The sequence below is a fragment of the Podarcis bocagei genome, assembly GCF_964188305.1.
Source record: "Podarcis bocagei genome assembly, chromosome: 1".
NCBI lineage: Eukaryota > Metazoa > Chordata > Lepidosauria > Squamata > Lacertidae > Podarcis > Podarcis bocagei.
The window spans coordinates 122,747,846-122,768,688 of NC_138125.1; the positions used below are offsets into that span (position 1 = coordinate 122,747,846).

The window sequence follows — 20,843 nt, forward strand, 5'->3', positions numbered from 1 at the left end:
AATCCCTGTCCCATTCCAGAGCACTGACCAAAGCGAAAAAGCGGGCATGATACTGCCTTACGCTGGCCCTCCCTTGTTTCAGTCCATGTATCTGCTGCCGAGCAAGGTCCACGTCAATGCTTGATAAGAAACACCCATCCATCGCTTTAATAAAGGCATCCGCATTTTGGAGCGCCGGATCCTTATCCCTCCACAAATTGCGCAGCCATGCTTTAGCCTCCCCATGCAAATGGGACATGATGAACCCCACTTTCTCTTGCTCATCTCTAAAGTCTTTTTTCAGCAGTTCCAGTGCGCACATTACATCTGCTCTAAAGTTGGGGTACTGCTGCAGGTTCCCATCGAAGTGAGAGACCAGACCGCCTGTTCGTCTCGCCAACCCAATTCCCTCCTGTTTGGGTGTCAGTTGCCCGTGCTTCGTAAGCATGTCCAACCTGACCTGGAGATCCCTGCAGGCGGCAGCTGCCTCCTCCTCTCTCTTCCTGGATGCGAGAGCCTCGGCATTCAGTTGTGACACTGCTTTTCTGAGTTCCTCTATCTGCTGCTCAGCCGTCATGTTGTCTGCCGTTCGTGAGCTAGCTAGTAGGCACCTGCTTCTCTCCTCTCCTCGAGGCTGTAGATGCCCACAATTTAGAGACGGAGCTTACTGTCAGAACTGCTTCAAGATCCTAGCTCACAGAGGATCACGCTAGCCAGCGGTCATTAAGTAAAAGTCTTTATTGAGTTACAGTTTCCATTCCCAAGCTGCTGCGTGCAACTCTACGTCTAATGGCTAGATCGGCGAAGCTCCGTCTGAGTCTCCGCCCCTTGTGCACCAACTTAATATCCTAGCCCTGCTCCACCTTTTCCGCCTGACTGCTCTCCTCTGGGTCCCTCTGCCCCCCGGGGTCTCTTCCTTCCGGGATTCTTCTGACGCCGACCCCCCGGAACTCCCTGTCTCCTTGCGCCGGGCTTTAGGACCTGGCTCCCTTTCCTGGCTGCCTACTGCGTCACTTTCCTGTGCATTTGAACTTGGCGCGCGCACCCAACCTTCCACTTTCCGTCTGACCGTTTCTTCGCTCCCCGATGGAGGTGTGGCCACTCCTGACTCGTGCCCTCCCCCCTGTTGCGAGCTGCCAGCGCTTGATCTCTGGCGCTCTTCCTCTTCCCTGCTCTCTGGCTGTGACGCTGGTCCCGATTTCCAACTGCTCTCCTCGGAGTCCCCTCTGGCTCTATCTTCCTGGGGTGTCCCCCTAGGCTCCCCCCTTGCCCTGACCACTGGTGCTCCTTTCTGTGAATCTTCTGATTCACTGGAAAGACTCGGAGATCTCGGGTCGTCGTCATCACTCATCTTTTCTTCTGCCTCCTCCCCCTCGCTCTCTGTTTCCTCCCTTGCCCTTGCCTCTGCTCCTGAACCCCTGACAGTATGTTTGCTTGTTGGTTTGTTTGCCTTCCTGGCACGAATGTATCTATTTTAAAACAATAAAGATATACACAATGGAAAGGGCTCACGGGGTGCGCTGAGGGGGGCAAGGGAGGGAGGGAGCCATGGGGGTGGTGAGGGGGCAGATCCGGCACATATATTTCTAGAAACACCCCCTCCCAGTTGGATTTGATACTGTCAAGCGTCCAAAAAGTAGAAAGGAATCGAACTGTCTATCTTGAGGCAGAATAGTTGTAGTTTCTGAAGCAGCTGCAGTCTCTTTCTGGAATATTTAGTGTGTGGACTGAATGGTCATAAACTTTAATCCCAAACACCTCTTCCCAGAAGCATACCCTCTTGCAATTTGCAAACAAACATGCTTAGTAATGGAGCGTTGAGATGTTCTCATGTCCCCTTTAAAAAACATGGCTGCCAGGAACTGCCAGACAGTCTGAGTAGGTAATATTGAGCGAGATGGCCTGATGGCTTGACTCAGTATAAAGCAGCTCCCTATAGTATTTCACTATAATTGCTGCTTACCTAGGTAAATTCTAGGTCGGCCAAATGTCAATCCCAGCAATCATTCATTCCCATTTGGGGTGATATGCTGAGGAAATGTTGCCATACGTTGGAAATGTAAAGAAAAAGAAGGTACATTTTATCATATGTGGTGGACGTATAAAGTACAGTGATACCTCGGGTTACATATGCTTCAGGTTACATACGCGTCAGGTTACACACTCCGCTAACCCAGAAATAGTGCTTCAGGTTAAGAACTTTGCTTCAGGATAAGAACAGAAATTGGGGGGTGGCAGCAGCAGGAGGCCCCATTAACTAAAGTGGTGCTTCAGGTTAAGAACAGTTTCAGGTTAAGAACGGACCTCTGGAGCGAATTAAGTTCTTAACCCGAGGTACCACTGTAGTTAAAAAATTCTGGGAGATGATATATAATGAAATGAAAAAAATGTTTAAAGTAACTTTTGTTTAAAAACCAGTCGAATCACCCACCCACCCTCCCTTGGTTCATTGCTTGGTTCTTGACATTGCTATGGACCTGTGGTTGGTCACCTTGGTTGGCCAAGGGGCCTGGTAGGAATTTTTATCCAACTGGCAAATTGGCACCGGCCACTTGGTTTTTTGCCTATCTTGTAGCAAATTGTCACAACTTTTGGGCATTGGAGGTTAGGCATTGGAATATGGTTGTGTGTTGGAGGGCAGGGGGTGGCCATTGCCTGCCCCTCCATTTTATGGGTATTCCGGTAAAGGAATCCGGCAGTTGTGGATCCTGTCCGACGCCCTTGCTGGTGGCTAGGGCCATGGCACGACCCCCGGTGACATCAGGGGGAGCTTTCAGTTGTATTTGCATCAGCAGGCTCCTCCCACTGGTGGTTAACCCTTTATAGACTCACCTCTCCCCGAGGGGGTGGAGTCACGCTCTGTTGTTTTATCCAGTGCCTAAGCCAATACCTCTCACATGCTGTAATCAATAAAGTTGTGGCCTTTTTTAGCCCATTAACCTAATATACCGTGTCCATGTGTCTTTCTTATCCTCAAGCGGGTGGTGGGTCCTTGAATCACAACCAGAAGCTTTCTTATTGGGAATTACAGGTGCCGAGATCCCAAAGGACCAGGAAAGACTGTTTATGTAGGCGACAACAGCAGCACGGATTCTATTAGCCCAAAGATGGAAGGAAGAATCAACTCCGACCAGAGAAGAATGGCAAACCCAGATGATGGACTATGCCGAAATGCCAAAACTAACTGGGAAGCTCAGAAATCAAGAAGGAAAGAACTTTAAAAACAAATGGGAAAGGTTTATAATTTATTTACGAGACCACTGCAAGCAGGTCAAAACATTGGCAGGAATTTTAACCACACTTGTAAAGTAACGGAAATTATAGATAATTGTGAAGGATAAAAATTCGGATAAATATTGATATGCAGTTGTAAATATTATCATTACGACCCATGGAAGTGATGGGGGGGGGGAGTCAGGAGATTCAGAGTAATCTCAACATCTGGATGTGGAATTGTTAGTTGTTGTTATATGAAAAAGGAAATGTTGCCATATGGGATTCAGCTGCTGGAAACTTTGCAAAAACAAAACAAAACAAAAAACTTAACAAATTTTGTGTTCGGAGTGGCACTCTTATAGCATCTCTGCTTGTAGAAAAGGTGTACAGAAAAATAAACACAGGTGCATTTTCTTTAAAAAAGAAGACATAACAGCACCTAGATATCTCCTTGGCTACATGCAATGGGAGCGTTCCTCTGGTGTGCTGCACTTTTTCCTTTCAGACAACTTTGTTTGGGTTTGATTTCCATAGTAATTAGACTTTTAAAGCCATTTCCTAACCCCCTCTTTAGCTTTTTGTGGGCTTCCTATTGGGCAGAATGGCAAGCAAAAGAGAAGGCAGCCTGTGGATTATGAGCCAACCACGGACAGCCTTAGCAAATGTCACAGGGTGATACTGAGTCGGGCTCTCCCAAACCCTCTCCACTCCATTTCCTGCGCTGTCACTTTGAGTGAGTCACTTCTGCGGCTGTGGCACAAAGGATACGGGGAAAGGGCAAACAGAAGGGAGATAAAGGGTGAAATTGCACATGCAAAGGCTGAAGCTACTGCAAACACAGCTTACATTTTTAGAGAGCCTTGCTAGACCTGTTCTGCCTTCACACCTCTTTTGAAAACAAGCAATAAAAACATAGCTTGGGTAGTCATTGTGTATCATCCTAAAAAATGTCATTACTGTGCTCTTGCAAAGTTTACGTAGGAGAACCTGTGTCCATAATCACAAGAAAAGTTAAGCCTGGCTGAAACAACCTAAGTATGATGAATGAATGCATATTTGGAATGGGGAGGGGGCTGGTTTGTACCTATAGGCCCTGTGCATGAACATCCCTCCAATCCTCTAATATAAACTACCTACATTGGCCTTACCTTCATATAAGCACCTTTGACTCTTTGGGGACTCAATTATTTTATTTATTTATTTATTTATTTATTTATTTATTATGCCCCACCCAACTGGCTGGGTTTCCCCAGCCACTCTGGGCGGCTCCCAACAGAATATTAAAAACACAATAAAGCATCAAACATTAAAAACTTCCCTAAACAGGGCTGCCTTCAGATGTTTTCTAACAGCCAGATTGTTGTTTATTTCCTTGACATCTGACAGGAGAGCATTCCACAGGGCAGGCGCCAATACCGAGAAGGCCCTCTGCATGGTTCCCTGTAACCTCACTTCTCACAGTGAGGGAACTGCCAGAAGGCCCTCGGAGCTGGATCTCACTGCCCGGGCAGAACGATGGGGTGGAGACGCTTCTTCAGGTATACTGGGCCAAGGCCATTTAGGGCTTTAAAGGTCAGCACCAACACTTTGAATTGTGCTTGGAAACGTACTGGGAGCCAATGTAGGTCTTTCAGGACCGGTGTTATGTGGTCTCGACGGCCACTCCTAGTCACCAGTCTAGCCGCCACATTCTGAACTAGTTGAAGAGGAGAGGAGGCATCTTTGGCTGATTCCGTCTCCTCCTGTAGCTCCAGGACTCTCCTCCAAAAACAAAAATACCACCTCCAGAAAGTGGGGGAATACTTCAGAACAAGGTAGAATGTGGCATGGAAGTAGATCGATGCAGGGAGACTCCTATTTGATCCTATCCATGCCTTAAGATATTTCGAGAAAGTTCTCCACAGCGTACTGCTGTTGAATAGGGCTGCCATACTGTCAGATTTTCCTGGGATTTCAAAGGCGGAATTGACATCCTTGGGGAATTTCTGAAAGGCGGCACTTTGGGGGTTTCCTGAAAAAAAAAAAGCTCAACAACGGGATGTCCTGGTTTTTACTTTTTGAAATATGGCAACCCTACTGTTGAGGAAGTGTATTATGTGGTTGCCCAAGACAGAGTTGCCTCTGTGGCAGATGAAAGTGGTGGACTACATGGAATTGGTGGAAATGACTGGCAGAATCCGAGACCAGGGAGAAGAGTCGGTGGAAGAAGATTGGAGGAAATTTAAAGACTATTTACAGAAATATTGCAAAATTAATGAATGTTAGAATGATGTTGGATTGAAGTTAAGTGGTTTCTAGCTGTAATGGCTTAAAAGAATATGGAAAAGTTGGATTTTTAATAGGTAAAAATTTAATGTTATAATATATTAAGATTAAAGATCAGGATAATAAGGAGGGAAAGGAATTGCTGAACCAATAAATTGAACTGGAATACAAAAAAGGGAGGTATGAGGAGGTCCGGGAAACAAGTAAATGAAAGATAACTGATGAAAAGATGGAATTATTTTTAACTGTTTTTTATTTCCTATTTTTTCTTTTTTCTTTTTCATTATGTAATACTGTGAAAACTTTAATAAATATTTATTTTAAAAAAAGACAGAGTTGCCTCTGTAATGGCACTCCATATGTGGAATGCCCTCCTCTTCAAAGCGCACTCGCCCTCCTGCAATTGACTTAAGTGAAGACTTTCTCATTTTTTCCCATGGATTTTGAGGGGTTTATTAGTCAGTTTACGAAAGGTGTCATGGGCTTTGAAGATGCTCGAACTCTGGATGAAAGGGAGAAGCATGCTAAGAGGAAGGCATGCTTGGCAAACCCTCACCAAGATCAAACCTATGTCCCCACTGTGGAAGGACGTGTGGATCCAGAATTCGCCTCCACAGTCACTTATGGATCCACTGTTAAAACTGTGTTTTACTTGGCTATGAGTGATCTCCAAAGAAGAAGGAGGAGATTAGTCAGTTGCTGGCAGACAGCCTGCATTGTGGTTTTAGTTGTTCATACTGTTTAAAAGGGTTTTAGATTTTTTTTACTGTGTTTTACGCTGTTGTTTTTTTGTCTCCAACCCTGGGATCCGTTGAGATGAAGGATAGGTTATAAAATGCCTCAATAAGCATAGCAAATATCAGAATAAAAGCCATCAGTGCAATGAGTTCCTTCAGGAAGAACATTTCATTGGACAGCTATACACCGCACAGACGCCGAAAGTGTTCCTCTGCTTTCAGTTCAAATTTATTTATTTTATTTCATTTTTTTAAGTCAGTGGACACGAATTGCAGCTCAGAATGCTGAGCTGAGACATTACCAGCTGGCATCGTGAATGGTGTCATCCCTACCAAGCCTGTTTTGTAATGTTGTTATTTAGTCATTTAGTCGTGTCCGACTCTTTGTGATCCCATGGACCAGAGCACGCCAGGCACTCCTGTCTTCCACTGCCTCCCGCAGTTTGGTAGACTCATGCTGGTAGTTTCGAGAACACTATCCAGCCATCTCGTCTTGTGTCATCCCCTTCTCCTTGTGCCCTCCATCTTTTCCAACATCAGGGTCTTTTCCAGGGTGTCTTCTCTTCTCATGAGATGGCCAAAGTATTGGACCCTCAGCTTCAGGATCTGTCCTTCCAGTGAGCACTCAGTGCTGATTTCCTTAAGAATGGATACGTTTGATCTTCTTGCAGTCCATGGGACTCTCAAGAGTCTCCTCCAGCACCATAACTCAAGAGCATCAATTCTTCGGTGATCAGCCTTCTTTATGGTCCAGCTCTCACTTCCATACATCACTACTGGGAAAACCATGGCTTTAACTATACAGACCTTTGTTGGCAAGGTGATGTCTCTGCTTTTTAAGATGCTGTCTAGGTTTGTCATTGCTTTTCTCCCAATGTTTTGTAATAGGGTGGGATAATAGCTCTTAAAAGAACAGTGGATCTTCTTCTTCTTCTTCTTGAATCAGAGCACAAAGGATGCACTTTTGACCACTCCTTTGCACTTACTTCAGTTCTGTAAAGTACAATGGGGAAGTCTTGAATAATAGCGCTTGTGTTTCAAGGTAGTAGCTGTATTGCTGTGATCTGTTGCCTAGGGATGTAGGAAGGCAGCTTTTCACACTTGATTCATCGCACGCAGCGCCGTTTCCACTCCTCTGCAGTTCAACCAGGATGGAAGAACGTTTTTAACTACAGTGGTACCTCGGGTTAAGTACTGAATTTGTTCTGGAGGTCCGTACTTAACCTGAAACTGTTCTTAACCTGAGGTACCACTTTAGCTAATGGGGCCTCCCGCTGCCACCGCTGTGCGATTTCTGTTCCCATCTTGAGGTAAAGTTCTTAACCCGAGGTACTATTTCTGGGTTAGCGGAGTCTGTAACCTGAAGCGTCTGTAACCTGAAGCATATGTAACCCGAGGTACCACTGTACAGTCATACCTCGGGTTGAAGTTGCTTCAGGTTGAGTGCTTTCAGGTTGCGCTCCGCGGTGACCCAGAAGTAATGGTATACTTCTGGGTTTCGCCGCTCGCACATGCACAGATGGTCAAAATGACGTCACACGCATGCGCAGAAGCGGTGAATCATGACCCGCACATGCGCAAACGTGGGTTGCGTTCACTTCAGGATGCAAACGTGGTTCCGGAATGGATCCCTTTCATATCCAGAGGTACCACTGTATAACTGTTTTTCCATTGTTATTGGTTTTAGAATCTTTTAGCTGCTTTAGTAATGTGTTTGCATGCTTCTTGTTTTTAAATCGTGTATCTGTCTGTTGTCCTGGGCTCCTTAGGGAGGGAGGGCAGGCTATAAATTCAAGAAAATAATGAAAAACCAATACTCTCATGGGCATAGCCAAGGGGGGCGGGCAGGGAGGGGCAGCGTCTCCCCCATCATAAAAATCAATAAAAATACATAGCAAACTGCCCCCCAACAAAAGGCCTGCCCCCCAACAAAAATCCTGGCTACGCCCATAAATACTGTTCTATTGAAAGCTACATTATGTGCCTCGCTGTCTGGTACAGTGAAATTATGTACCCTACATAATTTACATATTATCTAAATTGGGTAAGTTACGTTGTCATTGTGCTATTCCACTCCATTCGTTTCAATGCAAAGGAAACACAACGCAAATGGGAGAATAAAAATAATGAGTTGCATATTGCGGGAGGACTGAAAGCAACAATAACAGTGAATACTAATCTTATTCCCCAGAATGATTTCCATTCCAGACGTGGCCTGGAGAAGCAAACACCTGCAATTCCAACTTCCACTTCTTTTTTTGTTGGGATTTTTCAGAGAACTCTCTTGCTGCTTCTCCATTTCCAGTTTCCCTAGTGGGAGAGATACCCGTTTCCAGCTCTGCGGAAGATGCGTTAAGAAGCAGGGATGGATGAACTTTCCCCGCGAGAAATCGTAATTGCCTTGTTATTTACGGAAACCCACAGTATCCTCTTGGCCAAAGATTCGCCATTTCCCCAGCATCCCAGAACTACAGTGGTACCTCGGGTTACAGACGCTTCAGGTTACAGACTCCACTAACCCAGAAATATTACCTCGGGTTAAGAACTTTGCTTCAGGATGAGAATAGAAATTGTGTGGCGGCAGCAGGAGGCCCCATTAGCTAAAGTGGTACCTCAGGTTAAGAACAGTTTCAGGTTAAGAACGGACCTCCAGAACGAATTAAGTTCTTAACCCGAGGTACCACTGTGTATTTGAGTTCTGTGCATGTACATTAAAAAGTGCAACTTCAGAGCATGCCATCGGTATCCTGCCACTGTGTCACATGTCAGAGTGTCATGCATCTCTGTGCTCCTTGCTTTGATTGGCTGGCTTCACATTTACTTGTGTTTATATCCTGAAATCATTTTATTTTATTTTAACTGTGATGGAAAGGAGCCAAAGGAAACAGCCGTGACTGCTGGCAGCAGCAACGGGCAATGCAAGAAAAGAACCACTTGTGCACTTAAGTGTTGCAGATTGGGCACTGAAATTGGGACGGTGACTGTACCTTCAGCAAGGAAAGGGTTACGGAAATCAGCATCTGAGTATATGCAGAGATGTCAGTGGTTTCCACATCGTCATGCACATGCCCACAAATGAAAACATAATCAGTCTTGCTTTGAATTAGGGGATTATGGCAGTTTGTTAAAGAGGGATCAATGCTTGGTACACATCCAATTGTTTTTTAACCAAGCAAATTAGACCTTTTGAACTGATCACTTATGACAGTGGTGTCCAAACTTTTTTCAAAGAGGGCCAGATTTGATGAAGTGAAGGGCCGTGAGGGCCGAACAAAGGGCTGACCAAAGTTGTTGAGCTTTTATTAGGGTTGAAGTTGTTGAGGGTTTTTTTAGGATTTTAACCCAGGAAAGGATTAGGCCCTGGATTAGGCCCCCAAAATGGACTTTGGACATGCCTGACTTATGACTTTTGGTAACATCACGAGTGACCAGCAGCATTCAGGGCACAATGTTGAGTCTTAAATTCACTGGTGGCTTAAATTCACAGGTGGCAAAGTTTCACTCATGCATTTATGTTGCTTTATTTCTCTACATCTGAGTAAAGGTAAAAAGGTAAAGGACCCCTGGATGGCGACCAGTCCAAGGTGACTATGGGGTTGCCGCACTCATCTCACTTTCAGGCCGAGGGAGTCTTCGTTTGACCTCAGACAGCTTTCCGGGTCATGTGGCCAGCATGACTAAACAGCTTCTGGCACCGTGGCGGAAACCAGAGCGCACGGAAACGCTGTTTGCCTTCCTGCCACAGCGGTACCTATTGATCTACTTGCACTGGCATGCTTTTGAACTGCTAGGTTGGCAGGAGCTGGGACAGAGCAACAGGAGCTCACCCCGTCACGGGGATTCAAACCACCGACCTTCTGATCGGCCAGCCCAAGAGGCATAGCTGTCAACTTACAGATTTGAAATTAAGGGACCGGCAGCCTCGAAAATAAGGGATCAGCAGCCAAAATAAGGGATTTTGCTTAGCTTATGAGTTCCATCGGCCCTTCCCCACCCGAGAGGGAGGGAGAGAGACTCTTGCCCACGCTGACTGCGAGCCCAGCATGAGGCGGTTGCGGCACTGCGGCAGCCACTAAAGCGCCGCCCTTCTGCATCCCTCCCCATCCCCTCCTCTTCCTCCTCCCTCAGGCTGCCCCCTCAGCCACCGCCGCCACTGCCGCCTCCAGCTTCCCCTGGCAGCGTGGGGGAAGCCTCGCAAGAGAGGGGCTGCCTTCCTGCCCGCCTCCACCCGTCTTTCACAACGCGCCCCTGCCTGAGGGGGAAAAGGGAGAGACGGAGACGCGGCAGCTCATGCGTGCTTGCTCTCTCGCTGTCTCGAGGTGGAGGACCCCGAGCCGCTGCTTCCCTCCCGAGCCGGGCGAGCATGAAACCCGGGAAATTTAAGGGACATCATCAATCCGGGAAAGCAGCGGGACACGGTGCTGGGATAAGGGAGTTTCCTGCCAAATAAGGGACGGTTGACAGCTATGCCAAGAGGCTTGGTGGTTTATACCACAGCATCCTACTCTACATGTGAGTACAATACGCTTGACAAATGATGGGGCTGAAGGTGCGTGAACTGATTTGAGCAAACAGCGATCATGTTTGATGTGGTTTAAAGGGACTGTTAATCTGTGGGGCTTTTCCGTGATGACCCAGACAAGTCTCCCTTCATCTTGAGGTCCGAAACAGTCATGAGCGAGTAACCAAGGGGAGAATAAGGCCTTTGTTTTGAAACAGACCGCGTTGTTCATCCCTGGTTAAATATTATACTGAACTTAGATTGACTTTAAAAGTTTAGCAGCATCCTGGAAGGGGGGGGGGGATTTCCGCTTCTACTTAGAATTAATATCTGAATTCTGAAAACAAGTGTTGGCGTATTTCTTTGCTCTCCAGAGATTAATTTTTAAACAAACAAGGCCAGTCTAAAGGAGTTAGGGAAAACACATACAGATGGTGTAATAATAAATACTTGGCAGGAGGATACTGTTGGCAATTACATCAGGGAAGATTGTTCCAATTTAACAAAGAAAATCCTGGAGCTGGAAGTGGCTTTAGATATTGCTGCCCTAAAGCTCCATGTACTCTCTAGAAATGCCCATATGAAGCTGTCTTATACCGATTTAGTCCACTCGTCCATCTAGTTCAATATTGCCAACACTGACTGGCAGTGGCACTCCAGTGTGGTTTCATAGAATCATAGAATAGAATCATAGAGAATCATAGAATCATAGAGAATCATAGAATCATAGAGTTGGAAGAGACCACAAGGGCCATCGAGTCCAACCCCCTGCCAAGCAGGAAACACCATCAGAGCACTCCTGACATATGGTTGTCAAGCCTCTGCTTAAAGATCTCCAAAGAAGGAGACTCCACCACAGGTTTAAGCTATCGAATTTCTTCCTCACAGAAGTGAATCCAGCACCCTCCTTGTATAGTTTTCATCAAATGCAGAAGATATATATATATATATATCCTACCCTACTCTTCCGACGGAAAGTTGTTCTAACTGATTCAGACCCTCCAAGTGTCCCTATTTTCCAGGGACAGTCCCAGATTTGCAAAAACCATCCCAGTTTCTGATCTGAACTCAGAATGTCCCACTTTCACTTAGGACGCCCTAATTTGTTGGAGGGTATCGAGTTATTTGACATACACACACCGAAGCCAAGGAGATAAGTAACTTTAGAAGACAGCCCTGTACAAGGAAGTTTTTTTAAAAAAAGTCTTATTATGTTTTCGTATATGTTGGAAGCTACCCAGAGTGGCTGGGGCAAACCAGTCAGATGTGCAGGGTATAAATAAGGAAATCATTAATCTTATTATTATTATGGAATAGGACGTCCCTATTTTAATCAGAGAGATGTTGGAGGGTATGCTGAATTTAATATTTTATTATTATATGGATTATTGTTGTGAAAAAAGGGTAAAGGACCCCTGGATGGTTAAATCCAGTCAAAGGCGACTATGGGGTTGCGGTGCTCATCTTGCTTCAGGTCGAGTGAGCTAGTGTTTCTCTGCAGACAGCTTTCTGGGTCATGTGGCTAGCATGACTAAACCGCTTTTGGCACAACCGAACACCGTGACAGAAACCAGAGCGCACGGAAATGCTGTTTACCTTCCCGCCGCAGCGGTACTGATTTATCTACTTGCACTGGCATGCTTTCGAACTGCTAGGTTGCCAGGAGCTGGGACAGAGCAATGGGAGCTCACCCCGTTGCAGGGATTCGAACCACCGACCTTCTGATCGGCAAGCCCAAGAGGCTCAGTGGTTTAGACCGCAACACCACCCATGTCCCTCACCCTGGGACCTTGTGGTGAAAGGCAGGTAAAAACAACAATCCATAAATTACCATAGTCACCATCACCTTTGTAGTACAGGATCTGGCCACAAGGAATATGTGGCAATCACATTATGGATAAGCTGGAGGTTGATATGAAGGTATACAAAGATTCTGGGAAAAAGAGAGAGTTGTTTTTGGCTATGAAGGCTGCTACAGTCAGCCTTATGTGGCTACAGAGAGCCAGTGTGGTGTAGTGGTTAAGAGCGGTAGTCACGTAATCTGGGAAACCGGGTTCGTGTCTCCGCTCCTCCACATGCAGCTGCTGGGTGACCTTGGGCCAGTCACACTTCTGTGAAGTCTCTCAGCCCCACTCACCTCACAGAGTGTTTGTTGTGGGGGAGGAAGGGAAAGGAGAATGTTAGCCGCTTTGAGACTCCTTAAAGGGAGTGAAAGGCGGGGTATCAAATCCAAACTCTTCTTCTTCTTCTTCTTATGTCCTGAAGACCCAGAGATTACCTACTTGAACTTTGAATGCAACTGCCAGAAGGGTCATGGCATCTAGGACCAGCTACGAAACCAGTCACTCAAACTACATTCTCAGCCTGGCAGGATTGGGAAGTACCCAAGTTACCTTCTCCTTTCTGTCCCACGGTTTCCCCTTTTCAGAGCTTTTGGATCACAATTAAGCTGTGCGTTTCAAGGGTTTGTAAGCAAGCCAAACCTTATCTGGATTCGAGTCCCTGATTCTAAAAAACAGAACTGGTTTGCAAGGGATATGGGAGAGCCTCTGTCTCCCATTGCGTACGCACGTTAAAACGAACGTCTCGCATATTCGTAGCTGGGGAAAATAGTTGGGGAAAGAGCTCCTATCTTCACCTTTTTGCTCTGTTTTAGGTTTATGACCAGTTTCCAGAGCACTGAATCATATTGTGTGACCGCTCCTTATGGCTTATTTCCTTTTCGTAATCCCTGGTCCGTCATGCTTATTGGCATCGTTATTGTCATGCATCCCGGTAATGAATTATTTCCGGTACAGAGCAAGGCCAGCCATTTGTCATTTAGATTTAGGCACGTCTTCATATTATTCCAGACTAACCAAAAAACCAGCTCGCCATTCTATTACTGCTTTCTGAAGGAGACGTAGGAATCTGTGCCGTCCGGGAGGTGCTACCTTCCCATTACACATCTAGCCAACATCATTTCTATTGTCCTTCCAGATCATATTGAACACCTTCATTTTTATTGCAGTAAAAACCCGGAGGGCTGCTGCCACTCAGGGTCAGGGTCATATCTGATTTGCTGGGAGCCTGATAGGCCCTGCCCTGCTTCTCTCCACCTGGCTTGGGGCAGGGCCTGACAGGCTCCATAAAGGAGTGCTGCTGCTGCTGCTGTTGTTGCTGCTGCTGGGCAATTTTTTTAAAAAATGCTTTTATTTTTTATCTATGTCATTTTAAATTGTGATTGATATTAATGCTGTATTCTTAGTTTTAGACTTTCCCGCCCCGACCTGGCCACAGTGATCCATGCGACAGTCACCTCCAGGCTTGACTACTGCAATTCGCTCTACGGGGGGCTGCCCTTGAAGCTGTCCCAGAAACTCCCAGCGGGGGCAGAATGCAGCAGCGAGGCTCTTTACAGGGTTTCTGCCATGAGAGCATATTCACCCAGTGCTTTTCCAGCTGCACTGGCTCCCGGTGGAGTACAGGGTCAGATTTAAGGTGCTGGTTTTGACCTTTAAAGCCCTTCACAGCCTAGGACCCTCGTACCTACGGGACCGTCTCTCTCGGTATGCCCCACGGAGAGCCTCAAGGTCCATAAATAGCAACACCCTAGAGGTCCCGGGCCCTACGGAAGTCAGATTAGCCTCAACCAGAGCCAGGGCCTTTTCAGCACTGGCCCCAACTTGGTGGAACGCTCTGTCTCATGAGACCAGTGCCCTGCGGGATCTGATTTCTTTCCGCAGGGCCTGTAAGACAGAGTTGTTCCACCTGGCCTTTGGCTTGGAGCCAATTTGATTCCCCCCGCCTCTTTCTTTTTTCTTTCTCCTCCAGTGACGAGGCTGCATTTTAAAATTTTACTGTTTCAATATTTTAATGTTGTATTTTATTCTTGTTTTTAAGTTGTATTCATTCAACTTGTTTTTATTGTTGCTTGTTAGCCACCCTGAGCCCGGCCTTGGCTGGGGAGGGCGGGGTATTAATAATAATAATAATAATAATAATAATAATAATAATTTATGTGGAAATCATTTTCCGTTTGGTTGGGTACTTTTTGATGTGTTTTATTTACAGTCATACCTCATGTTACGTTCGGTTCAGGTTACGTCTTTTCAGGTTGCGTCCCGCGGCGACCCGAAAGTACCGGAAAGGGTTACTTCTGGGTTTCGCCGTTCGCGCATGCACAGATGCACAAAATGATGTCACATGCACGCATAGAAGTGGCGAACTGTGACCGGCGCATGCACAGACATGGGTTGCGTTCCTTTCAGGTTGCGAACGAGGCTCCAGAACGGATCCCTTTCGCAACCAGAGGTACCACTGAATTGTTTATGACTTTTGTTATTTTGGTAATTATGTAAATCTTGCCATGTTGTAAGCTGCCTTGATCATTGTTTTAACTATGGAAATCAGCATACAAATAAAATGATGAATGATGAATGAATGAATTTCTAGGGGTTGGCCGGGTTGGCCCCCCCGCCCCCTGCCAAGGGTGCAGGCCCATGGGGGACACAAAAATCGCATCTCTCCACTCTAGCTTGAAGTGGCTAGGAGCCTGCACAATTCCTGGGCCGATCTGACACTGCTCTGCGTGACTGGGCAAGGTGGAAAGGCTCCATTGGGTGCAGAAATCTGGTCACTGGTTGGGAGAAGTTATGGAATTGGGATTTCAATTTCACGGCATGTTATAGGTTGAAAGAAAATTATATGAAAATCATGTACCTAGTAAATTAACAAAAATGTATAAAACATGCTCAAATATATGCTGGAATTGTAAGGAAAAAGAAGGCACCTTTGATCATATGTGGTGGAATTGTAAGGTAGTAAAAGGATTTTGGGAAATGATATATAATGAGTTGGGGGGAATGCTTAAAATAACCTTTGCTAAAAAAACCTGAAGCCTTCTTTTAAGGAATTTTAGGTGCCGAAATCCCAAGGGAGCAGAAAAGACTATTTATGTATGCTACCACGGCTGCCCAGATGTTATTGGCCCTACCAGAGAAGAATGGCAGATCAAGTTGATGGACTATGCCGAAATGGCTAAAATGACCGGAAGAATCAGAAATCAGGAAGACCAAAATTTTAATGAGGAATGGGGGGAAATTGTAACTTTTCTTAAAGACCATTGTAAACAGTTAAAATCATTAGTAGGATTGGAATATCACTTGTAGTTTAAGGTTGATTCTGCACATAATGGAAGAGGTAAAGGGTTTGGATTATCATAAAAAGATGGGGGAGGAAATGATTAAATTAGGAGACACAAAGGGGAGGATGGAAATCCAGGAGATTCTGTGGAATCTTGTTTTAACGATTTATGTTTGATCTACCGGTATATCTGTAAAATTTCAATGTGAAAAACCAAATAAATAAATTTATGTATAAAAAAAGAAATCCGGTCACTGGAGGGGGCCGTCAGAGCAGCCCACCACAGCCTCTCCCCAGCAAAAGCAAACTTTTAGAATTTCTGGTTTATAGTCTCTCCCAGCTTTGGAGACACCAATGCACCTCCTTGGCCAAGGGTTCAAGGGAACCCAGGTACGCATCTGCACTGTAGACAGCATTCAGCTAGTTGGACCGACAGTCTGACTCAAACTAAGGCAGCTTCCTTTGTTCCAAAATTTAGAGATGGGAAATCTGATTACAGACCTCCACCGTCTAGTCTAGGTTTGCCCTAAGATAGCACTGAGAAGAACATGTCACATGGTCGTATTTTTATGCTGAGCTACACAAAGTCGTCCTGGGTTTGCTATTTCTCTGCACGCGCATTTTAGTGTGATGTATTTAGTTGCATGAAAGTTCTCAATATGCGAAACTTGCAGATCGAACATATAGAATAAGAGAACAAGAAGAATGTGCGTTTAAATAAGACTGGAAAATATTTACTGAATATACGGGTGAAAATTGTGTACATTTAAAAACGCTGGTAACATTAAGATAAATTCAACAGTGTGAATAAGTTTTGATGGATGTAACAATGGAATACTGAATGTTTTAGTTCATGTGAAATATGCAGGGATGTATGGTATACCACGGACCATAAAGAAGGCTGATCACCAAAGAATTGATGCTTTTGAATTATGGTGCTGGAGGAGACTCTTGAGAGTCCCATGGACTGCAAGAAGATCAAACCTCTCCATTCTGAAGGAAATCAGTCCTGAGTGCTCACTGGAAGGACAGATCCTGAAGCTCAGGCTCCAATACTTTGGCCACCTCATGAGAAGAGAAGACTCCCTGGAAAAGACCCTGATGTTGGGAAAGATGGAGGGCACAAGGAGAAGGGGACGACAGAGGACGAGATGGTTGGACAGTGTTCTTGAAGCTACAAACATGAGTTTGACCAAACTGTGGGAGGCAGTGGAAGACAGGAGTGCCTGGCGTGCTCTGGTCCATGGGGTCACAAAGAGTCGGACATGACTAAACGACTAAACAACAACATGGTGTGCAAAATGAACCACAGAAAGAGAGGAAAGGAAGTCATTGATTTAAGGTTGTCTAAATGAATATTTTGAAATGTAAAACAGAAAAATTTACACACACACACACAGCTTTCCCCCCCCCCCAAAAAAAAATGTTTAGGGGTACTCTCATTTTGACTCAAGAAAATCACCATTGTATAGTTCAAATCAGGAAATATAAATACAGTAAATGGACAAAAGTACAAAGATTCACAAAATGTTTAAGGGTATGTGTACCCCTGCATACCCCCAGAAAAAAGCTGTGTGTGTGTGTGTGTGTGTGTGTGTGTGTGTGTGTGTGTATGAGAGAGAGAAAATTCTCTGGCATGTCCGATTGAAACATATTGAAGGGTGAATCATAATCTAATTTCCCAGGGCAAGGTGTTTTCAGATTTTAACCTTTGCCTGTATTTGCGAGAGTGGTTCTGTACATTAAATTCCCTCCCGAGAAATAAGGCAGTTCAAGGCCACTTTGTGGCTTTCAGATAATGAAGGGGGGGAAATGCATCTTGTTTCCTGAGTTGCAGCATTCAGAGATCAGGCACCGTCTGTTTCTTTGCTAACTAAACTTACAGCATTATAAGAAAGACGTTGGTTGTATAAATCGAATAGACATTGATAGATGACTGTACTAGCAGTACAATCGTGTATGTGCACGTCTGCTCAGAAGAAAGCTTCCCAGAGTTCAATGTGATTTACTCCCAAGTAAGCACATATAAGCTTACAGGCTAAAATGCACTAATGCCTCTCCAGCTAAGGCTACAAACCTATGGAAAGTTTACATGGGAGTAAGTCCCATTGAACTCAGTGGGACTTACTTCTCCGTCGACCTACATAGGCATATATTTGGCATGCCAAGCAATTCTCATTGCTCTCTAAATCAGGGATGTGGACCGTGTGGCTATTCAGGCATTGTGGGACTACAGATGCCATCATCCCTGATTTCTGACTAAGTTGACTGGGACTGATGGGACAACTTACAGCATTATAAGAAAGACGTTGGTTGTATAAATCGAATAGACATTGATAGATGACTGTACTAGCAGTACAATCGTGTATGTGCACGTCTGCTCAGAAGAAAGCTTCCCAGAGTTCAATGTGATTTACTCCCAAGTAAGCACATATAAGCTTACAGGCTAAAATGCACTAATGCCTCTCCAGCTAAGGCTACAAACCTATAGAAACTTTACATGGGAGTAAGTCCCATTGAACTCAGTGGGACTTACTTCTCCGTCGACCTACATAGGCATATATTGGGCATGCCAAGCAATTCTCATTGCTCTCTAAATCAGGGATGTGGACCGTGTGGCTATTCAGGCATTGTGGGACTACAGATGCCATCATCCCTGATTTCTGACTAAGTTGACTGGGACTGATGGGACAAGTATATCTGCAGAGCCAGAGGTTCCCATTCTTGCTCTAAAACAGTGTTTCCCAAGCTTGGGTCTCCAGCTGTTGTTGTACTACAATTCCCATCATCCCTGACCATTGGTCTTGCTAGCAAGGGATGATGATGGGAGTTGTAGTCCCAAAAGAGCTGGAGATCTAAGGTTGGGAAACACTGCTCTAAAAGTTTGCCTTTATAAAGTTGTCCATAAAAGGTATTATAATACATGGCTCCTCCCTCTCTTGAAGCCCAGCCAAGTCCTTTCTGGTACATATTGCCTTAAGGTACAAGTAGTCAATGTGTTGTAGTTTAACTACAACTTCCATCAGCTCCAGCCAGAATGGTCAGGGAAATTTGGAGGTGCAGTCCAGGATCAATTAGAGCAGGGTTTCCCAGACTTGGGACTCCAGCTGCTTTTGGACTACAATTCCCATCATCCCTCACAACTGGTCCTGCTAACTTGGGATGAGGGGAGTTGTAGTCCAAAAAACGGCTAAGTTTGGGAAACATCTAGAGGACCCCACATTGGCTGCCCCTGTTTTAAAGTGTGCAAGTAGTTGCAGAGTAACTCCCCTGATTATTTATGTTTCAGCTGCTTTTCCTGGGGTTCATAATAGCGCTGGGTTTTTATTAAGGCTGGAATATGATGAACACTTACATGAATCAGAAAGCCTTGTTTCCAGGTAGAATATGCTTTGAATTGTGCCAAGCCAAGGAAATGAAGAGCCCAATGGGAAAATTTCTTTTCCTCAAGTGCTAAGTCTGTCTTTTTGTTGCGGTGTACATGCACGACGGGATGAGGGTGGCACTGTGGGTTAAACCACAGAGCCTAGGACTTGCCGATCAGAAGGTCGGCGGTTCGAATCCCCGTGACGGGGTGAGCTCCCGTTGCTCGGTCCCACCTCCTGCCAACCTAGCAGTTGGATAGCACCTCAAAGTGCAAGTAGATAAATAGGTACCACTCCAGGGGGGAGGTAAACGGCGTTTCCGTGCGCTGCTCTGATTCGCCAGAAGCGGCTTAGTCATGCTGGCCACATGACCCGGAAGCTGTCTGCGGACAAACGCCGGCTCCCTCGGCCAGTAAAGCGAGATGAGCGCCGCAACCCCAGAGTCGGCCACGACTAGACCTAATGGTCAGGGGTCCCTTTACCCTTTACCTTTTACATGCACGACAAAGCTGCAGATGTCTACTTAGAAGTAAGTCCCACTGAGTTCAATGGACATAAGTAAACACAAATAGGCTGTCAGTCTTCAATTTCCGTACCCGATACATGCCTCACAACAACACCCAGCTATGTGAAACCCACCTGGGAGGGTGGCGGTCTTTATCTAGCAAAATAAACAGCTTCAAATAGACAGAATCTCACCAGCTACTCACCAAGCAGCTCACAATGCCAAACGCTTCCTCAGAGGGAGAATTCCTGAGTGAGTTTTGCAGCCTGCTCCTTCCCCTTCCCGCTTCAGAAGGTAAGGCCTTGGGGGCAGAGGGGAAGCAAGAAAGAGAAAGAGAGAGACAAGGGGAGAAATGTAATCTGATCTCGCTGCTGGAGCTGTTAGCACAGCTGCAACAGCCTGATGTGACTGCTGTGCTCTGAGGTTGCCCCTCTTGACTCCGGAGCGCAGAGGCGTTGGGATTCCAGAGGATCAGCTGCAATGAAGCAATAGCAGAGCTTCCTGTTCAGAGCACAGTGACCCCCGGCTGCGTTTAGGATAACCCTCCCCCGCAAATACGCTATCTCTACAAGACGCTTCCCAACGTATGAGAAACAGACTGAACGCAGACTGTCTGACTAAGTTCAGGCTCGGTTCACAAATGCCCTCTTTGGTTCCCCAAAGAGTTAATGGCTCTCGGTCCAACCCCACATGAAACACGGTGTCTGCAGACATGTTCAGACTTGGGCTGCTTGCCGCTACCAGATTCCCCGAATTCCGGCTGCCCCTGTTTACCAGAGACAGTTTGTGTTTGCCTGAAGTTTTCAGTGGTAAAACAGTGCCTCTGTTTTAGGCTTTTGGAAGGATGCTGGAGACGTCTTTGAAAACAAAGGCAACAACAACAATCTTTATTACGGTCCAGAGACCCAACAAATCGTTACAAAAGCAATGCACAATTCATACAGCCTACCTCCAGGTTAAACAAGCATTTTGTTCAGAATATAAGGATCATTGGTTCTTGCAACCACCGATAAAAACTTTGCCACTGCTAATGTTCTAGCATTTGTCCGGTCTTCCAGTAGGAACCTGACATAGTGAGCCTCTGATTTTCCCGGGAAAGGTACTGGCTTGCTCATATTTTGCACAGTGCAACAAAATATGTTTTATGGAAT

General features: G+C 45.6%; 1 protein-coding gene across 3 annotated transcripts in view; it reads right to left on the reverse strand.

Moving 5' to 3' along the window:
- Positions 1–20,382, reverse strand: part of TFPI (tissue factor pathway inhibitor) — a 54,337-nt gene extending 33,955 nt beyond the window's left edge. The window contains exon 1 of one of the 3 annotated variants that reach the window (XM_081182791.1): positions 19,887–20,382. The gene's annotated coding sequence lies outside the window, so the exon portion shown is untranslated. The remainder of the gene's footprint in view (positions 1–19,886) is intronic. The other 2 variants (XM_081182790.1, XM_081182792.1) reach the window with 2 other exon arrangements.
- Between the last annotated feature and the right edge of the window lie 461 nt (positions 20,383–20,843).